This window comes from Chiloscyllium plagiosum, unplaced genomic scaffold (assembly GCF_037043375.1).
Source record: "Chiloscyllium plagiosum isolate Xiang-an unplaced genomic scaffold, Cpla_swu_hap1 HiC_scaffold_27, whole genome shotgun sequence".
Classification (NCBI taxonomy): domain Eukaryota; kingdom Metazoa; phylum Chordata; class Chondrichthyes; order Orectolobiformes; family Hemiscylliidae; genus Chiloscyllium; species Chiloscyllium plagiosum.
The window spans coordinates 36970265-36976250 of record NW_028270165.1 but is presented as its reverse complement, the minus strand read 5'-3'; the positions used below and the strand labels follow the sequence as shown (position 1 = coordinate 36976250).

Genomic DNA, 5986 nt, shown 5'->3' with positions numbered 1-5986 from the left:
TAAACTATAATAACGTGAAGATCGCTGGGATGACTTTCTACATCCTAATATAAACACAGATCATTGTTTCCAGTTTTGGTGGAACAAAAGACATCGTACTGGTGGATAATTACAGTTAGAGCAAACACAGCTAGCCTTCGATAAATATTAATCCTGTTCACTTCAACGGCCAAATTTCAATTCAGAAACCAAGTGCACTCGGCTGCTTGTAACAGAGACAACATGACAAAATGGCTCATAGGAGGAGAAATGGGACATTGAGGAGGAGTGAAATGTTTGCTTTTGGTCACCTCCACAATTGTTAGAAAAACAGGTTGAAATGATTCTTTAAAGCTGGCTGAAGTAATGGTGAAAAAGACAATTCTTATTTCTGAAAGAATGGGGAAACAGAAGAGGGAATGAAATCTGACTTGGGAGCTATTTCCTATTTGTTGAGGATGTTGCTTCATCACAGTCTTGGTTTAGAGCATAAGCTCTTCATCAGGAATAAAGGGTGGCCCAAGGGGGCTGAGAGATAACTGGGAAGGAAGTGGGGCTGGAGGGAAGGCAGCTGGGAGTGCAATAGATAGATAGAGGTAGGGATTGATGGTGATCGGTCAGAGATGAGGGTGGAGCAAATAGGTGAGAAGCAAGGTGGACAGGTATGACAGGTCAAGAGGTTGGTGTCGAATTGGAAGGTTGGATCTTGGACAAGGTAGGGGAGAGGGAATTAGGAAACTGATGAAATCGATATTGATCCCATGTGGTTGGAGGGTCCCAAGGCAGATGATGAGGCGTTTTTCCTACAAGCGTCGGCTTGCAAGAGTTTGGCAGTGTAAGAGATCCAGGGCTTGCATGTCCTTGGTGGAATGGGCGGGGGAGTTAAACTGTTCAGACACAGGGCCGTCGGTCGTTTGGTTTTATTGTCCCAGAGTTGTTCCCTGAAACGTTCCGTTAGTTGGCGTTCAGTTTCCCCAATGTGGATGAGACCATATTGCGCGCAGTGGAAATAATCTTATAAATAGATTGCATAAATCTTAGCCTGCCAGAGTTATTTTCTTTAATTAAATTAAAGAATATTTTAATTAAATTGGGTGACTGCATGAAACGGTTTGTTGGTCAGATTTGAATCATCACTCCCAAATGAGACAATGCCATGAACATCAGTGAACTGCTATTTTTGTTAAAAGTTCTTGATGTATTTTCACAGCTTACTGGAATTCACATCTGCACATTCAATGTCAAACTCTGACACCAGAAATGAAATTACAGCATTAATTTTGACTTACAATATTCGAAGAAACAAATTAATAGCACACAGTGAATACCAAGTCTGATTAATATGAAATTAAATTTGACCAAAAATATAAAATCAAGATGGGAGATAAGAAATGGGAGAAGTGCATTAAGGCAAGAAATGCAGCATCATAGAAGGTGCTCCTCCAGAGAGTGTATTTTACCAACTAGCACTGCTAAATATAAACACTCTGATATGAACCTCTGGTTTTAATGTAAACCATAACCCCATACAGTAGATACCATTTAAATGAGTTAAAAATACAATCCTTGATCAAACCCAGCCTCCAGCCTTACCGCCCGCTTCTTGGAGCTTGAACCTTCCTTCAGCTCCGGGGGGTCGTTGAACTCCTGGGCTCCAGCTGCCACTCCTCCACTGAAGAAGCTTTGGGAAGCAGATGCAAAGGCAAGACGCAGAACAGACCACCTTTGTAAATGAAAGCAGCTTACGGAGACATTGAGCAATAGCGTCACATGGTTTTGACCCATCGATCTCTGGTTCATCTGCCCAGCACACTCACGCAGCACTACTCTGCTTCTGTGCTCCCAGAAGCTGGATTGTGGATCAGTTTAAAGTAGGTCCTATATCTCTGATAACATCGGTACACAAGGCAGTGAAGAAAGGTTTCAGCACACTGGCCTTCATCAATTAGGGAATTGAGTATAGATGTTGGCAAGTTATGTTGTAGTTATACAGGACGTTGATGAGGCTGCACCTGGAATATTGTGATCAGTTTTGGTCCCCTTGGTGTTCTGACTTCTGACTTCTTCAACTCTGGGTTTGTTTTGAATTTGATGGGATACTTCGTGCAACTCAGCATGTTTAAACAGTATCTCTCAGAGGGATTCATTTGAAACTTTTCAGGAGGTGAGTTCAACAAGATTGAACTATTCAAATTTACTTGGACTCTCTTTTAAACTTACTTCAGGACCAGTAGTCAGAGACACGTACAGCATGGAAACAGACCCTTCTGTCCAACTTGTCCATGCTGAGCTGATATCCTAAATTAATCGAGTCCCATTTGACAGCACCTGACTCATATACGCTGGCAGCTTATTTCATATATATACCACCCTCTGCATGAAGACGTTGTCCCTTTAATATATTTCGCCTTTTACTCTAAACCTATGCCCTCTAGTTCTGGACTCCCCCAACCCAGGGAAAAGACCTTGTCTATTACCCTGTCAATATCCCTCATAATTTTGTAACTTCTATTGGGTCACTCCTCTGCCTCCGATGCTCCAGTGAAAACAGCCCCATCCTATTCAGCCTCTCCCTGAAGCTCAAACCCTCCAACCCTCAGCAATATTCCCGTAAATCGTTTCTCATAGAGAAGTTCGCGTTTCAGTCCTGAAGAAGGGTTAATACCAAAACGCTGACTACTCCACATCCTGGTGCTGCCTGGCTTGCTGTATTCTCCCAACCTCCTGCTTGCCTGCTACGGGTTGCAACATGTAGTGGCTCAGTGTTACCACTGCAGCCTCATAGTGCCGTGTACCCAGGTTTGATTCCAGCCTTGGGTGGTTGTCTGTGAGGAGTTTGCACATTCTCCCAGTGTCTGCGTGGGTTTTCTCTGGATGATCCTGTTTTCTTCCATAAACCAAAGATGTGCAGGACATGTGGATTGGCAATGCTTAATTGCCCATAGTGTTAGGTACATTAGTCAAAGGGAAACGGGTCTGGATGGGTTAGTCTTCGGAGGGTCGGTGTGGACTTGTTGGGACAAATGGCCTGCTTCCACACTGTAGCTAATCTCATCTGCACTACTTTTGTCACTAAAGAATGGCAGAGAAGACTTGACGGGCCGAATGAACTAACTTCTGCTCCGATGGTCTTGCGGTCTTAGGTTTCTCTGGAACATTTCATTGGCAATGTGCAGTCCCGGGCTCAATGAGCAGCAGTGTCCATTGAAAGCAAAGCTCATTGTATCGTAGAACTCCTACAATGTGGAACCAGGTCCTTCAGCCCAACACATCTGCACTGATCTTCCGAAGAGTAACCTACTCAGATCCATTTTTTTACCCTCCGTATATTGCACACAGACCCCCTAGGGTGGAATTGATCCTGGGTTCCGGTGCCATGAGGCAGCAGTGCTAACCCTGAGGCACCATGGGGTTGTGGTTGTGGGTGTAGGGGAGGCACTTGCAGTCCAGCAGAAAACAAAAACAGCCCACCTACTCTCCAACTGCACCCACTGTCAGAACTGGCAGAGGTTCAGTCCTGGGGTGTGACCGAAGGCAGCGTCACCAGTGGGATCTGATTGCTGGGAGCGCTGGTGACCCGCTGGTGCTTCCGCAAGTTGCAGGAAAATATGAGCCTCTTCCCACAGTCGTGCCAGCTGAAGGGCCTCTCCAGGTGTGGACGGACTGGTGCCTCAGCAGGGCTGAGGAATTGCTGAAGGCCTTCCTGCACTTAGGGCAACTGAACGACCTCTCCCCAATGTGGACCCACCAATGGGCCAGCAGGTCGGAGGAAAGAGCAAAGCCCTTCCTGCACTGTGACATCTGGGCAGAAGAATGGCCTCTCCTCGGTGTGGACCCACTGATGTATCAGCAGGTGGGAAGAACTGCTGAAAGCCATCTCGCACTTGGGGCCGGAGAACGGCCTTCCCCGGTGTGGACCAACTGGTGCGTCAGCAGGGCAGAGGGATCACTGAAGGCCTTCCCACACTCAGGGCAGTAGAAGGGCCTCTTCCCCTCTGTGGACCCATTGGTGCTTCAGAACCCTTTCAAATTTCACAATATGCTTCTGACAGGAGGGAGACCAGAATTGCACACAATATTCCAAAAGTGGTCTAACCAATGTCCGGTCAGCCACAACATAACTTCCAAACGCCAATACTCAGTCAGAGGATTGGGAAAGCTTTCGAAACCCACAAAAAACAAACAGGAAAGAATGGAGGGACAAACCGAATTTTTGAGAGTCAGCTTGGAAGCATCACTGAGAAATCGGCGGACTGGGTTTATTGGATACCCGTTCTCCTTAAATGCACTATATACGTATTTCTCTTGTGCTCTTCGTAGTTTCTCTGTGCTGCAGTGTGTAGTGGCTCAATGAAATAATGTCCTGATGCTGGTATGATTGCTTCTGTGGTTAAGTGTTTGGTTTGTGTGTGTTGTTTTTCTGTCGACGCTAGTTTGAAGTTCCCCATTGACTGTTCGCTCTACAGTGACATCTAGGAATGGCACTTTGTTGTTGTTCTCCTCCTCTTCAAACCAGGAGCCCCCCTCAGGCCCACAGTCTCACCATTTGGAAAACCAATGTACAGACTAGTCAAATGCCTCCACTGAAGACTAAAACACCAAGTCGAAGATTCACGTCACTCCATTTACTCCATCCAAGAATTCCTGAACACCAAAGACACTAAGTTAGAAGAGGATGGAATAATGTTGTCCTTTGGCATAACAGCCCTGCTCACATCCATTAACATCAACGTGGTCAAAGAAAACTGAAGACACTACTCGAAGCACCAAAGACACAAACACAGCACCAACTTCATCAGCAAAGATAACAGTGTCAGGCTCGTGGAACTGTGCCTTATCACCCACTTCATATTCAGTAACAAGCCCTACAAACAAATCAACGGAACACCCATGAAACCACCAGTGTCAGGATTCCTAGCAGAAGCAATAATGCAGAGACTCGAACAAACAGCCCTTCCAAAGATCCAACCCAAACTTTGGGTCCGCTACAGAGATGACACTTTTGTCATCAAAAAATGAAACAAATTAGAGGAAACCTACAACACCATCAACAATATCGTTACGGGCATAAAATTCACAAAAGAGGAGAACAACAACAAAGTGCCATTTCTAGATGTCACAGTAGAGCGAACAGTCAATGGTAAATTCAAAACAGCCTCCACAGGAAAACAACGCACGCGAACCAAGAACTTCGCTGCAGATGCAATCATCCCTACACATCCAAACCAACCTGAATCAGGACACCATACGGAACTTCGAAGACCAATCAATAACTGTACAGCGCATTTAGGAAGAACGGGTGGCCAACAAACCCCACAGACAATTACTTCCCTGACCGGGAATCGAACCCGGGCTGCGGCGGTGAGAGCGCCGACTCCTAACCACTAGACCACCAGGGAGATGTCAATGCCTGATGTCAGATCTACTGAAAATGACTTACCTGCCCGAAAAACGAACCCGGGCGGCGGAAGATCGAAGGCTTTCACCTGTGCATCCACCAATATCATTTCTTGTATCCATTGCTCCCGATGCGGTCTCCTCTACATTGGGGAGACTGGAGACTCCTCGCAGAGTAAAATCACAGCGCTTGAGGGAACATCTCCATGGCACCCGCACCAATCAACCCCATCGCCCTGTGGCCCAACATTTCCCCCCACCTCCCTCCCACTCTGCCGAGGACATGCAGGTCCTAGGCCTTCTCCATCGCCGCTCCCTCCCCATCCGATGCATGGAGGAAGAACGCCGCATCTTCCGCCTCGGATACATTCAACCCCCAGGACATCAATGTGGACTTCACCAGTTTCCTCATTTCCCCTCCCCTACCTTACCTCAGTTCCAACCTTAAAGCTGACCTGTCCTACCTGCCAATCTCCCTGACCACCTATCCGCTCCACCCTCCTCTCTGACCTGCCACCTCCACCCCCACCCCCATTCACCTATTGTACTCTTTGCTACCTTCTGCTCAGCTCCCCCCCCCCCCACCACCACCAATTTATCTCTCCACCCT

General features: G+C 46.9%; 1 non-coding gene across 1 annotated transcript; it reads right to left on the bottom strand.

Moving 5' to 3' along the window:
* Positions 1–5306: 5306 nt before the first annotated feature.
* On the bottom strand, positions 5307–5378 carry trnae-cuc (transfer RNA glutamic acid (anticodon CUC)). Its single transcript has one exon. It is a non-coding gene; the product is annotated as a tRNA-Glu (tRNA).
* Positions 5379–5986: the final 608 nt, after the last annotated feature.